Source organism: Lynx rufus, unplaced genomic scaffold, assembly GCF_022079265.1.
Source record: "Lynx rufus isolate CCGP_SWC_20201006 ecotype Redwood Valley unplaced genomic scaffold, mLynRuf1.p SCAF_18, whole genome shotgun sequence".
Taxonomy (NCBI): Eukaryota; Metazoa; Chordata; class Mammalia; order Carnivora; family Felidae; genus Lynx; species Lynx rufus.
In genome coordinates, this window is record NW_025814832.1 from 32,997,204 (window position 1) to 33,014,873 (window position 17,670).

Here is a 17,670-nt window from a genome sequence, read left to right on the forward strand (position 1 = left end):
GCTGGCTGTCGTGAATCAGGGTAGTTTTGCTGTATAGGTAATTTTGTGGTTGGAAATCTTCATCATGGGGATAATCCTCAGAACTAGGGGTTTATACGCTGAAATTTGAGGCACCAGTGTCCTAAGAGCACCTAGAGAAGGGCAAAGAGAGGCCATCAGGGCAAGATTTTGTGACCACTGGCCACCTCACTATAGCTTCAACTTGAGTATTTTTCTTTAGCTTCTGAAAAATACCAATGTATAAAACTACTCTATTTGGGAAAGGAAATTCCCAGCTTTAAAACAAATCGGAAGACATTCAGTTAGATGACTGATAATTTTACTTTAGGTGTATACAGTTTGGTGCTGCGTAAAAATTAACCGTCACAGGGGCACCTGGGTGGCTCAATTGGTTAAGCTGAGGTTACGATCTTGGCTCAGGTTACGATCTCACGGTTCGTGAGTTCGAGTTCTGTGCTGGTGGTCCAGAGCCTGCTTGGAATTCCCTCTCCCTCCCTCTCTGCCCCTACCCCCCCCCCCCACTCATGCTTGCTCCCTCTCTCTCTCTCTCTCCCTCTCTCTCTCTCAAAATAAATAAACTTAAAAAAATGAAAAACAATTTACTGTCACAAAGAAATTCATCTATTTTGAGTGAGTTCAAGATAGAACTATCATAGAACAGTAACCTTAATTTATTTCACAGATAAAATTAATTTATTACATGCACACACACACTCACATCTTCACTCAAGATGTCTTCAGAGCACCTGTTGGAATAAAAATGTATACAAGCTTGACAGGCCTCAGAGGGAGAGAGAAAAGATGATGAAATAAAACTCTCAGGAGCCGAAGGAGAGACTTAAAAGTAGTGCTAGAGATTGGCCAGAATGTCAACTTATCCAGGAAGTGATTAGCACAGATATTATCATTTTCTTGGGGAAAGCTATACATCTGGCCAGCCCAAACTCTATAAATCACCAATGTAACCGGAGTTGGGGATTCCATTAGCGCTTGATTTCAAGGAGGTTAGCATTTTAAAAAAACGTCACTAAAATACTTCTGAAAAACAATCCTCTCTGAAGTGCGTGCCTGTGTGTGTGTGTGTGTGTGTGCACATGGAGTCAAGCATTAAGAAAATGAACACTGCCGCAATCCCGTGACAGCACATGTGGCAGAAAGATCACCAGAGTTGGCGGCTTTTGTTGCTAATGGCAGAGCACTTGGTTTTACCTGCGACAAGACTCTTTGACAGTTCTTTTGAACTAACTTCCACTGTTCCTCCCTCCGTCAGAAAAAGTCAGACTTGAAACCTTGCATACCATGCGGTGTGGAGGGAATCCCTAAGTTAGAGAAATATGGGTGTTTTTTCACCTCCCTTCCCCCAGGCAAGGTGCTTTATCCAGTACACAAAAAGACTTGACATTTCCTGTCTGTTCCACCCTTGTTGATATGTGTGCCCAAAATCTGCAGAGGTTTTCAGACTTTTAATTTGTTTAACAGCCTGATGCTAAAATTAAAAAAAAAAAGTATTTGGATATATTCTAACTGGCTAAAATGGAATCTATCTCTTATTTCCTCTTTCAGAAGAAGCTTAATATATTGCAGGAGGCAATTTATAATATGGGCTATTTTTAGTAATTTGTCAGCCATTGAAATGAGTTCCGTTTGGCTTGGTTTGACTCTATAAAAATAAGTTGTAATAGTGTCTGTAGAATCAAAATGGGGCCCTGTTCTTAAAATGCCCTTGGCACATACAGGTTTTTTTTGGGTCCCCAGGTTCTGTATGAAGCCGACAGAGAGTGAAGGATAGCAGGAAGCAGCAAAGAAAGGAGTTTGAACAGGGGATAGAGAAAGGGAGAGGCATCAAAAATCAAATAAGGAATGCGTAGAACCTCCTTAGGATTTTCTAATATATTAAAAATTGTTATCATTCTGTTGTGAAAATTCTTTGCATTAATGTTTGCTAATTGGCCTTTTGAAGAGGTTCATTCTCTGATTTTGGGAAGTCCAATGGTCATTTTAGAAGTGTTATGTGTTGAAATTCGGAGAAGTAGACTTAGTGAAGAGAGAGAAAGCAAGAGGCTGGTATGTGAATTTGGATGGAAGTTATTTTGAATTTCCAGAAAATGTTTTTTTGGGTTATACCTGGTTTGTTTCTGTTAATTCATAAATAGTTCATAAGATTGAGAATGGTGTTCCATTTATTTGTGATTTCAAAGCTTCAGAACCCACACTTGAAAATGAGAGAATTGTGACTCTATGGTTTACACTAAATAATTCCAATTCTTTAGCTACTTACGAGGTTGCATTTGATACTTTGATTTCATGTGTAGTAGTAATTTGTCAGCTATTGAAATTCATATGTATACCAACATAAAAATGTCAAATGGAATCTTGGGATATTTACATACACAGATATGAACCACAGATGAGAAGGATTTCCAAGGGTGTGGATCTCTTGTAGAACTGGTTTTAATGAGGTGCAGATAGAAGTCTTGAGATTATATTTCATTCTCTTGCATTACTGTTAAGGAAATTTGCTATTATTACCATTTTTATAGTCTCCAAACACCAGATTTTTGAATAAAAATGCAGTGATCACGGCTCCTTATTGTATTTAGTTTACCTGAGTACCTCATCTTGCACACTCATATTAAGGGTCTTGTGTACAATTATAAGGCATGTGCACATGATTTCTCCACACTTATTAGTACCCATTACAGAAACTGAGAACTCTATTGGGCGTGTAGTTTTTTCTTTCTAAAAAAGAAAAGCACTACATAGAATCTGGGTGAAGTTAAATTCACTGCGGGTTTGCTTTGACCTCTGGTTTATCTAGAGCTATAACTCTGTACCCTTCTGTATGCAGCCCAAATATTAGAGTGGCCCAATTTGGGATTTTGTTCAAAATGTAGCCTAGTAGTTAAGAGCACATGTGCCAAAGCCCAAAGATATGAACTTCAAACTTGGTTCTACATGTTAGAGCTGTGGACTTGCCAAGATCTTTGAGTGAATGGACATTATTAGAGATTATTATTTTTCATATTATACTTTATATTGTATAACTTGTATAAGTTAAAAGTTGTATTTTAGTAGTGTTTCTATTTTTAAAAGACCCTAAAATAGTTAGATACCAAAATCTTAATTTTAGGATGTGTCTATGTGGAAAAAGTGAATAAATGAATACGCACCTACTTAATCAATCTCCATTACTGATCTAGAAAATTCAGATTTAAACTCTCAAATAGCCATTTTTCCTTAGCTTTTGGAATTTGAGAGGAGGTGAATTGTCAGTCAATGAAAACAGTTACTTATTGAGTATCCATTACAATCACCATGGTCTTTTACGTACTGTGAGAGATAAATATGATAATCAAAGCATGGTAAACGCTTCACTCTGTCAAGAGGAATCACTTAGTGAATATAATGGAAGCGAACAAGGGTGCTTCCACCACTTACTCACCAAGATCTTTCCTCAAACTGGGTGAAGAGAGATGCTTTTCAGATCAGAAGCCTTGTGCACCACAACCAGACCTACATACTTGGTGTCCTAGGTTGGTTCAGTCCAGAAGTAGAGGCCCCCCTGTTAGCTCAAGAATGGAGTTTTCAAGCTCTCAGCACAAAGAAAATCAAGAATAAACCGTGACTGACTAGTTGGATCAGTACGAACACAGCTGCATCGTGATCTCCGCGATCATCTGTTTGGGAGAAAAGAGTCAGCATCAGGGCTTTTCCCCAGTCATGCTACATCAAAACCCATTCATAAAACTGTCACTGTGAGATAGCAAATGCTCTGTAAGTGGCCTGATGATCCAGATATTGGGCATCTGAAGACAAGTAAGACCACTTGTTTCCTGAACCCTGAATATACTCGCATTTTGCATGCATTATTCTACAAATGGTCAAAACGTACACGGATTCATCCATACCTCCAGGCAGGTAATACATACCTACAAAATATATTACTTTCCAACTCCCTTAAGAACCGTTCATCATTGATACTTAGTGAGCACCTTCCTTAAGGAAAACCTCAATGTGTCCTGGGGACATTTATAGCTTGGCCAGTGTTTGATAGAAAAAATCTGCTTTTTGTCTGTTTCTTGAGTGATCCAGAATCATTTTCAGATAAGACTATCCATATCCAGGCTATAAACCATCTGTAGCACAGCTAGCTTTTAAAAATGACATGCAGTCATACTCCCCAGCTATTACCAAAGCGTCCTAAACATTTTCTCAACATCTCAGACTTTTTTCCCTCTACTAGGCAGCTGCATGTTTGGAAAGTTCCCAGCATCAGTTGTGCCAGAGTTAAAAATCACCTAACACCCACATAAGGATTTTTTTTTCCTTCTTTATGAATTTGGCTTTAAATCTTTACCTTGATTTAGTGAGAAAATAAAATTGGGGCAATAGTCAATGTCTCATTTGTATATATTTGTATGAATTCCGAAACCTGGAGGATATCTCCAATCCAAGGAAATGTAACCATTAACCCACAGCTAAACAGTTTCCAAAGAAGTCTTTTCAAGGAATAGCTTTTAAATGCCCAAGGAGCTCAATCTAACGGCAGAGATATTTGAAATATACACAAACATACAAGGCTTTTAGATAAACACATTTTCAGGGAGCTTTTGATGAAAGTGATAAGTTACATTCTCTACAACTACACACACTGTATTTTATTACCCTTCAGTAGACACTTTATCAGCTATAAATGTTGGGTGGTTTAGGCTAGGAATCAACCCTGAGGGAAACAGTGGGAGGACTCTGGGACTCACAGTTCTATAGATCAACATAAACCTGAGACTCAATTTTATTTTCATTTATTAAAAAGGTCTGTGGTCCGCTTCTGCAATTTCAAATCCATTAGCTTCCTGCCCCCTTTAAGAAAAAAAAGAAGGTAACTGCAGATTTTATGGACTGATTGCTGATGGCTATGCTACTGCTCTATTGGTTTTGAGTGGAGAGTCCATTATAGATACATTATCCATAAACCATGTTTCCAGTGGAACCTGTAGCTTCCAATCTGACCGGGGAATGAGTGGAGTTGGCTTGGTCAAAGAGAGGCTGGGGAAAGGGTCAGGCCTCTTGGAAGCTAACGCAGGGTAGGCACCGGTGTAAGTTACAAACGTTCTTCCTACTTCCACATAATTATGTCTCAAATGTGCAGTGGTTGGATTTCGTTAACCAGCCACCAGATGAACTTGGAAATCATATCGACAGTAGATTAGAGTGGGAGTTTTCAACCTTTTTCCCTGCCATGTATGTTCAAACAATATATTTGTCTGTCTTTGAAACTCCCTGCTTCCTGGTGCTCGTATTCAGCAGCTGACTATGCCCATATGGTTTTTCCTAGTCTCAGGTATACTGTGTTTAAACCTTTTTCAACAAAGATGCAAAAACATTTTTAATGGCAATAAAACAAATGAAAATATGGTTTTCTATTTCCCTCCGTAACCCTAAATCTTTGATTTCCAAAAAGAAAACAAAAGTTAAATATGTCTTCTATGTGATTGTTTGATTTTCCTTATTCCAATAACTTTTCTATCTGTGAAAGGAACAGAAGAATAATTAGAACAGTACAATTGGCATTCATATAACATGAGACTTCTTTGGCAACAAGTCTCATTGATCTTTGAATTCTATACCCTGCAGACTTTATGCTTGGCACACAGTAAATGACCAATGAATTTGTCAAACTGAGGTCGTTTTTTTTTTTTTTAAGTGTAATTAATTGCATGAAACTAATATATTCATTCTTAAAATGGAAGTATATTTCTTTTCCATGATTAATGTAAAGGCAGTGTTGCTTAGGCAAAGACAATGAAGAATTTAATTCCTTTTTTCTGGGGACTTTAATTTATGTGGTCCTTTTCAGTGCACTACCTACAGGTATTTCCCTCAATAGCCTGAAGTTTCTAATTGGATTTCCCAGTGTGTATCCAAGATGTAGAGGGGTCTTATATACCTCTTCCAAAATATTTGGGTTTTATCTAAATGGTGCAGTCAGAAGGCCTACTCTGATTTTTTTTGCTTTTCTTTCTTTCTTTCTTTCTTTCTTTCTTTCTTTCTTTCTTTCTTTCTTTCTTTCTTTCTATGTTTATTCATTTTTGAGAAGCAGAGCACGAGCAGGGGAGGGACAGAGAAAGAGGGAGACACAGAATCCAAAGCAGGCTTCAGGCTCTGAGCTGTCAGCACAGAGCCCAGTGCAGGGCTCAAACTCATGAACTGTGAGATTAGGACCTGAACCGAAGTCGGACGCCTAACCAACTGAGCCACCCAGGTGCTCCTACTCTATTTCTTAGAGCCTTTTGATTCACAGAAAAATTGAGAATAAGGTATAGAGATTTCTCACATAGTATCTGTCCCTACATATGAATGGCCTCCCCCATTATCAACCTCTCAGAGTGTCCCAAAGTGGTATATCTGTTACATTGATGAACCTATCTTGACACATCATAATCATCCAAAGTCATAGTTCACCTAGGATTCACTCTTAGTGTTGTACTTTCCATAGGTTTGGGCAAGTGTGTAAATAACATGTATCCATCATTATAGTATCATAGAGTATTTTACTACACTAAAAATCCTCTATGCCCTGTTTATTCCTACCCTGACTTAACAGCACATTGCATCCATTCATCAATTAATCCTGCCCACCAATCTGTCATTTCTGACATTTATTTTAATGTTTTTGCTTTCTTGCAAATACAATCTAGGCTAAAGTCTTTTCTTCTGTTAATTGAGCTTCTTTGACAAACATTTAACTTTCCTCCCCTGCTTTCCTAATCTTTCTATTGCTTCTGAGGTTTTACTAGGTATATGACAAATTGTATAAAATGTTTAAATCAGACATTAACTTTAAAACTCTATGGTGTCAGCATTAGAATCATAATCATCAGCTAGGAGTCACGGCTATTCATTTGTTTAGAGCTTAAAAGACTGTGAATATGGAGCTCATTCCCCCTCCCCACCTCGTTCCATCCTTTTGGAAGTCCTGCCTTGATGGGACATTTTACTGTTTAGGACCTGTCTTCACAGAACTGTCCATCATCAGCCACAGTTGCCTCACCAGGAGCACAGGGTACCAGTTGGCAGGTCTGCTAACAGAAGCTGTTAACAAAGATCTGCTGACCCTGTGCTCTTTGAAGATGTTTTAAATTCCATCCTTTGATGCCCTTTGCCCTTTGACAGGAAGATCTCAGCCCCTCATCTCAAACCACTGGGCTGGAATAGACAACCCAATGACAGTGGAACTACTGCGTCTTGGCAGGAAATATGTTTTGAACTCACAATTTAAAAATTTTAAGAATTCATAAAAGCATCATTCTCTCCACCCATGCCAAATTCCCAGAATGCACTCTGCTCCCTGCTCCTCTTTCGACTTGTCTAAAGAAGTTCCAGATATGGCTTTTCCAGCCATGGACTAGAACAAACTGGGAAAGGTTCAAACAGGTGAGAGTAGCTGTGAGGAGTACTTTTTATTCAGCACCCACAACTCTAATGTAGTAAGTAGGATTAAGAAAAACAGTACAGAATTTTCAAAATGGGAGGCCCCAGAACCATTATTGTCTGTCGTCACGTTAGCCCTCAATAAGACCACAAAACCAGACAGTAAAAACTGGGAGCCTGTGGTTCTCTCCTAACCAAGGGAGACGAGAAAACAGAGAGGGAGCGGCTATGTTTTCTTTTTACTTTTTTAGGGAACTCCTCATGAAGTCAGCCTTTCCCTGCTCAGCCCTGGTCTGACCACTGCACAGCGGTTGTTCTGTCTTTTCTAGGTACTGTGTGCTTTGTCACGGACACCATATGCTTACTGTGGTTAAACCTTCTTTGCCAGTCCCCTCCCACCCTCCTAGAAGAAGAGTCATTTCTGGGAGGAGAGAGAGAGAGAGTCCTTTCTGTTGCCAGTGCCTATGCTGACCCCATTTAAGCACACACTGTGTGTGACTCCTACATATAAAGTCTCAGTTTCCGAGACTGTGATTAGCATCACCCATCCTCATTATACTTTTATTTTAAGGGAGCACTTGTGAAAATAAAATGGCAAAGAAGATTCTCACATTCTCACATTATTTCTCACCATCGTTGGAAATAGCTTTTGCACAAATGCAGAATCTGAAGTTTAAAGCAGCAGTCCTTTAAAGCAGTGGTGGAGTGTCTTTAGCCCAGAGCTCAGGCGGTGCTGAGTGAACGGAAGCAAAGCCGATCCAAACAGGCAAAGAATTACAGAGGTAGGCATGGCCTTAGACACTACACTCTCTTCCAGCCACGTCACTTACACATAAAGGAACTGTGTCTCAGTGAGGTGCACTGACTTGCTGATGAATAGCAGCACAGCAGGCACAACTCGGCCTCTTGATTCCCATCTGTCAAGAGCTTCTTCTAATACACAACCTCAGTAATTCTCAGCAAATTGTCTTGAAGGGGGATGAGCGACGCCCTGGATCGTTGACATAGACGTTACCGATTTTCTCAATAGCATCAAATTCCCAGTGATGTTTTCCTTAACTTACTATAAAAATTAGTCTGATTACGCAGAGATCAATCTCACTCAAGTGAGAGAGAGCCCAGATGCATGTCCAGCGGTGGGAGAACAGCAATTTGGAGATGGGGATATCGCTGTAATACGATCCACAGGGTGGATAATTTCTCTGCTTTCATTTGGAGTATGGTTTTATCAGTTTTTCAGTTCCCTCCTCTTGTGGGTTGATTGGTTTTCACTGAGGAAACATGAACATTTTTTAGAAATGAAAAAAAAAAAAACCACCCCACAAAGTGTAGATTAAAATGCAAATGAGGAGCAAATGAGAGAAATAGATCTAGGCACCCCAGCTCAGCCTCCTTTGTGGTTCCCTGGCAATGCTGCTGCCATCATCATTGCTTAGCACATAATTAGCCTTGATATTGGAAGCCCACGTTTGTAGATCTCACTTACCACATTTCCTGTATAGTACTAAACATTTCAAACCGAGACAGAGAGAAAGCAGGAGAAAGTGATTTCCACTGGCAAAAAAGGCTCACATTTCTTCTGTCTTGTAAAACAAAAGAGGAAAAATAATGGTAAATTACTCACATGGTGACTTCTTTTCTTAAACCTTCCCCCACTCCTTCCTCATCCTATTTTAAATAAAACCTGATGATGCAAAAGACCATTTGCCTTCTGACTGTGCAGTCCATCAGCTTGCAATGGAAATGTTTTCTTATTTTTATTTTATTTTTTTTAAATGACTACATATTAAAAGTGAGCCAGTCTTTGCCAGCTTTGGATAAAAGGCTATTTATTTTCAACCAATTTGATAGCTGCAGTTTTCAGTAATTGAATTTTCTGTGGTCAGAAAAGCAGTAATCTTAGAAACCAAATAAATATTTTTTAATAAAATGGAACACTGAGAAACCCTATAATAATGTCAAAAATGTAGCCACTTATGGATGGATAAATATTTTAAGAAATTTACATTTCACCCAAAGCTTTATGCAGCTAGCTTCCCTGGAGATTTTGAGGAGCGTAACATTTTGCTCTGGGAACGGAACAATGTGGTGCTCAGATGAAATATACATGCCCTATAGAAACCTTGTTGGTTGTTAATGTCTCAAAAGCTGGTAGCTCTATCAGTGCCTCTAGCAAACAGTCTACACCAGGGTTTCTCTGTCTTGGTACTGCAGATGTTTGGGACCAGATGATTCTTTGTTGTGAGGGGCTACTCTGTTCGCTGTAGGATGCTTAGCAGCTTCTCTGACTGTTACCCACTAGTTATTAGCACCCATCCACCCTGTGGTGACAGCTAAAAATGGGTCCAGACATTGCCAGCTATCTCCTGGTCTGAGGTGCAAAATCAGCAGCAGGTTGCGAACCATTCATCTAGTGAAGGACTCAAGTAAATATGATACATATTTTGGTGGATCTCATGTGTGTGGAATGTTGGTTCCTTTCACTAGTTTATCATTTAATGACTTGTATTATTCCAAGTGTGAACAAAAGTCCTTCACAAGATCTTTGGAGACCTATGCAGTAGAAAGCATTTAAATAGATGACAAGCTTGAGTTGAGAGAGGAAGTATAGTTCAGAGAGTTTTATGTTTTAATGTAATATTACTTTTCTTGGAAGTATTCAGGTTCTTATCTTGGCTCCACCATCACTCTGTGACAGACTTTAGGCAGTTACTGATTAGACAATTACCTTTATTGTGTTTCTTTTTTTTCCACAATATTATAGAGATGGTATAATAGATAATGTTCAAATTTCTCACTACCTGTATTATATTGTGTTGAATGACTAGTGAGATTCAATGTTTATATATAAACTGAATTATTTCTTAGAATTTTTGTTTCAAAAATATAAAACTTAGGATATTTTGGCGTCAATTTTTTTTAATGTTTATTTATTTTGAGAGAGACAGAGAACGTGGGGGGAGGAGAGGGGCAGAGAGCAAGGGTGAGAGAATCCCAAGCAGGCTCCGTGCTGTCAGTGCAGAGCCTGATGCAAGGTTTGATCTCACACAGTGTGAGATCATGACCTGAGATGAAATCAAGAGTCAGATGCTTGGGGCGCTTGGGTGGCTCAGTCGGTTAAGCGTCTGACTTCGGCTCAGGTCGTGATCTCGCGGTTTGTGAGTTTGAGCCTGGCATCGGGCTTTGAGCTGACAACTCGGAGCCTGGAGCCTGCTTTGGATTCTGTCTCCCACTCTCTCTGCCCCTCCCCTGCTCATGCTCTGTCTCAAAAATAAATAAATATTAAAAAAAAAAAAAGACAAGAGTCAGATGCTTAACCAACTGAACCACCCAGGCGCCCCAGCATCAAATTTTTTATCTCCCGGTTTCTACTCAGGATTTTTCCTAACTCACTAAAAGTAGATTTTGTGTCATATGTCCTTTTAAAAATTGGACTGGAAGAAGAAAAGCAGATCGTTAAGTTGAGATTGGAATGGAAGGTCGAAGAGAAGTTGGTGACACACAATTTTTTTCTCTTGTCTGCTGAATAAGAATGGGCAGAATGTAGTAAATGTTGTAAGAATACTCTACATTCATTGGGCTCCATGTTGTGATTGAAATTTCACATGAACACAAGTCAAAGACCAAGATATTAAATTAGTAGCCTTGGTTCACGAAGAAAGCAAAAAATTCCTCTAGAAATACATCACAAGACTAAGAGGCACCATGAAAACCACTAGATAGACCCCTTTCTGATGATGTGAAGGCTGGCCACAGCAATTCTCAACTACTTTCTGAGGCAGTAGGAATGATGCTAATAAGATGATAATATCAGGATTAAAAGCAAATAAAAAAGCCTAGCACAAGCCAATGAGTGGATTATATTGCAGTTACCGATATTTCCAATTACATTTAGCCATGTTCTTGTCCATTACTACACATTTGGCTAGATCCGTAAGCCAACAGTGGCAATGGCTCACCTTGGTGAGTGTTTTTAATCTTTAATGGAATATAACATGCAGTATTAATTTAAAATTCAGTGAATACATAAGCACGGCATAGACTTAATTTCAAGGTCAGAATTTGAAATGTATAGATTTTTCCCTAACCGTTGCTTCCTTGGTGTTTTTTGGAACTTTCCTGGGGGCAGTGGGCACAGTTTTGAAATAATTCCTAATGTATACATTTGTTGAGAGGAAGGGAAAGGAACAGTCACATTTCGATGAGTGGATCCAGATCCGTCTGTTGGCCTGGAAATTTTTTTTTTTTTACCCTTCTGCATATGCATATGTTTTCCCTGATTTGATCCATTATTCAGTTAGATTAGTCCCGGTTTAATAATAACGGCCTCCCTCTAGCCTATCCCTTTAATGTTAGTGAAAACGAAAACCCAGGTGGTTTTCAACATGACACTAGGTGGAAATCAGTTATGAAATTACCTGTTTATTAATGATGTGTCAGGAGACTGACATGCTAACGGCGGGCACCGGCTGGAGTCGTGCTAATGTAGAAATAACAAGACCATATTATGTGCAATATGTATTCTATAGAACTATAACTTTCATTCCCTGGGGACACCGCTGAAATCCAGATGTTTTATCTCAAGATTTTAATCCCAGAGAGTGAAGATTTTAAAGTGAAATCAAGCACCCTCGAAGTCACTGTTTGGCCACACTTCCTCGCTGGGGGACCCATGTGAGCAAACATTTAGTACCAGATGTGCAAAGGATTAGTGTCATATCAGTTAATTAGCCAGACAGGGGAAAAAGTCATTTTGCAATTGCAAAAGTGGGTTTAGAGCATAGCTTTAAAATGCATGTTGAAAACTGGTCTATTGATTAGTGTCAATGACATTTTCAAGGTTTGGTAGCTATGGAGCAAAATAAGAGCTGATCTAAATTGGGGAGAAACAAGTAATTTTATTTAAAATAAGGAATTTTTACAGGAAGGTTTTACATTTTTATCATAAAGAGATCTGGCCACAACACTATAAAATAGTATACTGTATAGATTCATACAGGCTCCTTTTTTTTTTTTTTTTTTAAAGCAGGCAAAAATGTGCTATAAAGTTGATATTAGTACCAGGTAAAATAAACCAACGACCCTCACGACTTGGGTGGGGAGAGGATTTTCTTTTTCTTTTTCCCTTAGAGTGTTTTAGAAAGTAACTCACACAACGGATGGAGTGGAGAAATAGCAATGATCTGACGATTCTGTATTACCCACTATGTATCAAGCAAGTGAATAATTTTTACAAAAATACACCCTTGAACACGATATATCCCGGTAGCTGCATTTGTACCTTCGAGCACGTTACACTGCATTTTTCTAACACCCTGTTTTAATACGAGTCTGTTATCTCCCAGAGTCCTCTCTCATCCTAGAGGCCAGTCCAAGTGGAGTATATGTAACAGCCAGCAACTTTGGGTCTGAATGTGGAAAGTAACCTGAAGCCACAAATGTCTTTAAGTCAAATAACTTCTGGATGCTAAGTATCCTCGCTCTAATATAAAATGGCAAGAGAATTAAGAACACATCAGTGTGCTTTTACAAAAGAGAGGAAAAATATTACCTTTTTTACTCCTTTGGACTTCAAATTGCATTTTGGCAATTTCCCTGCACTTAGGAAACCTTCCCCATTGCACAAAATAGTGGCGCTGAATGCTTAACTGGTGGGAGGGTCTGACGGGATGGAGGAGATTTGGCCAGGGTAGATAATCTGTCTGTGTAATTAGTGAAGCACATTGGCTTTTGTGCTAGGAAAATCAGGCAGTGGAATCACCCATTGCTGATCCCCTGGAATTTAATTTCTAAAGAGGTAATGAGGTGGTGAAGGAAGCTTCAGATTTCAGCACGGGTATCACCTTCTCTGTCTTTCCCTACCTCTTTATGTGCTGATATCCTACTTCTGTGCTTTCCTGAGATTTTTTTTTACCCCTCCATCCTTATCATATTATACTGTTTAGCTATTCGCCCCTCTAGACGGCTCTTTGGATCTTGATTTCTTATGGTTCTACCGTTGAGCCAAGTTCCAGGCCCTTAAATCAATGTTGAGTATGTATTAAACACTGAACAGTTTACAGTCGTTTGTCATTTGCATTTCATTTTCTTGTGCGTTTTCTTATTTGATGTTTTCAGCAACTTTGGAGGTAGGCATAATGAATGTCAATAACCCCTACTTTACAGAGAGCCAAATAATGAAACTTACTTAATACCACAAATAAATAGGAAGAACAGGAGGATTGGAACTAAAACCCTTCAGTTCAGCCCTGTGTTCTTTCCACTGTACTAAACTGATACACTGCTTTGTGAGCAGGAAACACAATACCTCAGCTACCAGAGACAGTAGGAAATGTCAACTGGTTAGGTGCCACAATGAAAACAAAACCATAATCTTGGAATTTAAAAGCCTAGTTTTTGAAAAGAAAGGGCATCTCTTTGTAAACAAATGTTTTGATTATTAAAGCCAGCTTCTCATCTCAGAAATACTTTTTCAATTTAGGCCCAATTTAATGAGAACCCCAGGATTGATAAGCCTTCAAAAAAGAAAAAAAAAAATCAAGTTTCAAAGGAGCAGTAGGGATTTGGAATATTTGTTGGAGCCTAAGGGATGTATAAAATCTACATGGTTATTTACATAAATTTCTTATAATTTCTATCACAAATATACTCTTGCTGTTTTCCCAAATCTTTATTTAATAATGATTATAATAAAATTAAGTTTATCTTCTCTGCCTTGCTCTTTGGTGCCAAGCAGCCAAAGTCAGCAATCCCCCCCCCCCTTTTTTTCCTTTTCAATAAAAGTCCCAGAATAGAAATAACATGTGACTGTGTGAGCTTATATTCAGGGTGGTTCAAAAGCACCAAGTCCCAAATGGAAATAAAATGTGGATAATTATGAGCAGACTTGAGGTACTCTTTTAGTTAAGGTAAGCAATGGCGTCTTCTGGTGTCCCCTAATTTACAGGGATTTGAAATCCCACAAGAGTTAGGGATTATCCCAGGGTGCTATCTTCTTTCATAGTTCGTTTCAAGGAGAGATTTGTTCCCCCTAGAAATGCCAGATTTAGAAATCCAAAGGCTAGAAGAGCTTATAGGAGTAATTTTGTCCAAGGAGTGCTTTGTGACAGTTTCATGCCTGGGATAGGTGAGAGGAGGGCCCTAGGCAAACACCATAAAATGAGGGAATTTAGCATCCAGTGTCCTATAATGAAATAAAACTTCCTGGATATAGTACCTGCTTTTATTAGCTAAAGAATTTGCTGTATTTGTGGAATGCATGTTCACTTGTATTTTCTCTACCATAGATGCCCAGGTAGAACATGATTCAATTAACCTGATAAAACTAAAAACAAAACTGAAAACAACAGCAGCAGAAGTTCCTAATTTTTCCACTCTATTCTCCCCAATGCAATCCATCTCTAAGTTCTTTTGGCTATATGTATATGAATACACACACACACACACACACACACACACATGAATATATTCAGTTGTGTGAGTGTGTGTACACATAAGCGAAGTCCAGGCCTCTTCTTCTTGGATTTGAACTCGAGTCCATGTGCACACTGTGTACCGTCAGTAGTGAGAAATAGGTCTCAACTCCGTTTCTGATCTAGTCACTAAATGCTAGAGGATGAGATTCATTAATTAGCTTAGACAAATCAGGGCCTATCCCTGAAATGAGACTAAGACTGAGTCCATCCAAATCAGATGGACTGACTGAGTGTTCGAGGATGTAATGGGAGTGTTTTTCTCAAGAAATAGTGGGATAAGGTAAGTGGATGCTGAACTTCGACAGGAAACCTGTCTGCTCTTATCATTTGCCCTAGTCTATTTTGGATTACCACTGGTGGTTTATATTCTTTCCTCTCTTTTGAGACCATAAGCTTTCTCTGGTTAGGATCCAGCCTATTCGTATTTGGATCCTATAACAGCTGTCCCAGAAGCTCTAGCATTTTCGTGAAGTATGTGTCCAGTTGAATCATAAATGCTGGGAAGGGATGGTCCAAGCACGTGGGCCCTAGCTCATCTGGGCTTCTGTCTAAAGTACCTGTGCATCTGGGCTTTTTGACTTGAGCTTGGGAAGGAGTATCTTACTGTGTTTTTCTAGTATGATTCTCGGTATGTCTTTCCACCTTGCATTTCTCAGAGCCAAGACTGCCTGAGCAAGAAACTTTTAAGCATGGCTACATCAGCAAAAGTCACATCGAGGCGGCAGCTTCCTGCTGAGTAAGGTGGGGGAGAAATGGCAGAGTAGGAATCCCTGCTAACCAGCCCTTCGGTGTGCAGGGAAGACGGTGTTGACACCATGACAGCCTATCAAAAACATCCAGAGTCCGGCCAGAAACTCTTTGATTTGGGTTCGGAAGACTCAAACACAGCTGGTTGGGATTTCCTTGTCGGTGTTTTATCCATCCCAGTTGCTATTGGAAACAGTTTGCAATTCATTTGAGGATTCTTTACATATGCCCTGAAGTATATGCGGCATTTAATTGAAAAACCACCAAATAAAGACTTCCGGGCCATGTAAAGGGGCCGCCTTTGGTGCCAACACTGAACCGTATGCCTCCGTGGCTTTGCCGCAAGTGGATTTGGAGACACAGACGTTCCCGTTAGTGAAAAGTTCTCTTTGCCACCATTTCAGAAGACGTGCTTTGGGCCTCTGCTGGCCCCACTTGGAGTTGTAGGGGCAGAGAGCTTCCACTCCAGTATTGTCTCCAATAAGCCACCAGTTTAGGAGACAAACACTTCTAGCATCAGGAAGAGCAGGAGTTGAGGGCAGAAGAGTCTCTTCCCCCTGTTTAAAAGAAATAGCTGAAGAACGAAAGGAAGAATGGAAAGAAGGAGAAAGGGTGTGAGGGAGGAAGGAAGCAAGAAAATGTCTTTGATTCCTGAAAAATGTGTTCACATTTATCAAGTCACATGATGGGAAGGGGTGTCCCCAAATGTATTTAAAAGGTGATTTCAATGTTTGACTCTTTATTTCAACACTTGTATTAGAAGCCTCTCTAACTCCCCTTCCGTGTACACTTCCACAAAAAATTTTTAGAAAGAAAAATCTTCCTTTCAAAAGCAGATGTCTTCACCGCTCCTGGATAGATGATCCCAAAGGACACTCTTGACCGTGTTGGTCTGTGGGAACACTTCTGTAAGCTGGGACAGATTATAAACAGAGGTGGTGAATACATGTAAGATGACAAAGGACAGTCCCCTGTCTCTCCCCAAATGTAGGGCTTGCTTTTATGGACAAAAACTGTCTGTATCATGGTAAGGAGAGGGGGTGGGGGTGGGGGAAGAGGCTGGAAAAAAACTAGCAAAGGGAAAAAAAAATTGGAGAGCCAGCCTGGCACCAAAAATATAATTTAGTGTGCAGGTATTTGATTTGATAGAAAACCTGCATTGATTTTAAAAAAATAGGTTCTTGACAAGGTCGTAATTCATTGAGAGAGGCCAAGCCCGCGGCTTAAGTTTGACATCCCCCTCCAACCTAAACCATAACTGGTTTTAGGTGATCCCCTGTGAGGGTAGCGTGTTGCAGCTGGCAAAAAAATAAACACTCCTGAGCCCTGTGCTAACAGATTTTTTTTCTTTTTTTCTTTTTTCTTTTCTTTTCTTTTTTTTTCTTTTTCTTTTTTTTTTTTTTTTTTTTTTTTGATTTATGCCATGAGCTAAGGAAAACAGTTACATATTTTTGAGTCCTGGTTTTATTTGGCCTTTGCAAGCCTGCAGGATTGGTGTCCTGCTGAGGGAGAGGGACCCTGCAGAAACTGTAGCAGGCAGGAACAGAGCAGGCTGCTGGAAAAGGTGGGAAAGGCAGGGGACAAGGACAGGCAGGAGGGTGGGGTATGAAGGGAGGGACGCAGTCGCTACAACTTTTGATTCTCCAGGCATCTCCTCCAGCAGGATCCCCTCCCTTTTCTTTCTCCTTCAAGGCCATTCAAATCTCAGCTCAGAAGGCAGATTCTTTCAGGGTTTAATACTTGCAAAGGATGAGCTGTCCGTATTTTCCCAAGCAGCATCAATATTTTTGTAGAGTCTGATAAACAAACAAACAAACAAATAAAACTGGGCCCTAGTGGAGAGCTTCCCTAGTTACTTTTCTTGGGAAGTGTCTTGGTAGCCCAGACTCGTTCAGGCGAACTGTGCCAAGGAAAGGCAATGTCTTGCTGTCTTCTGACTGATACATGACATGCTTGGTCCTCATTTTGCAGAGAATGAGCTTGTAGGGAGTTTAGAAGCTCAGCAATGTTATGTTGC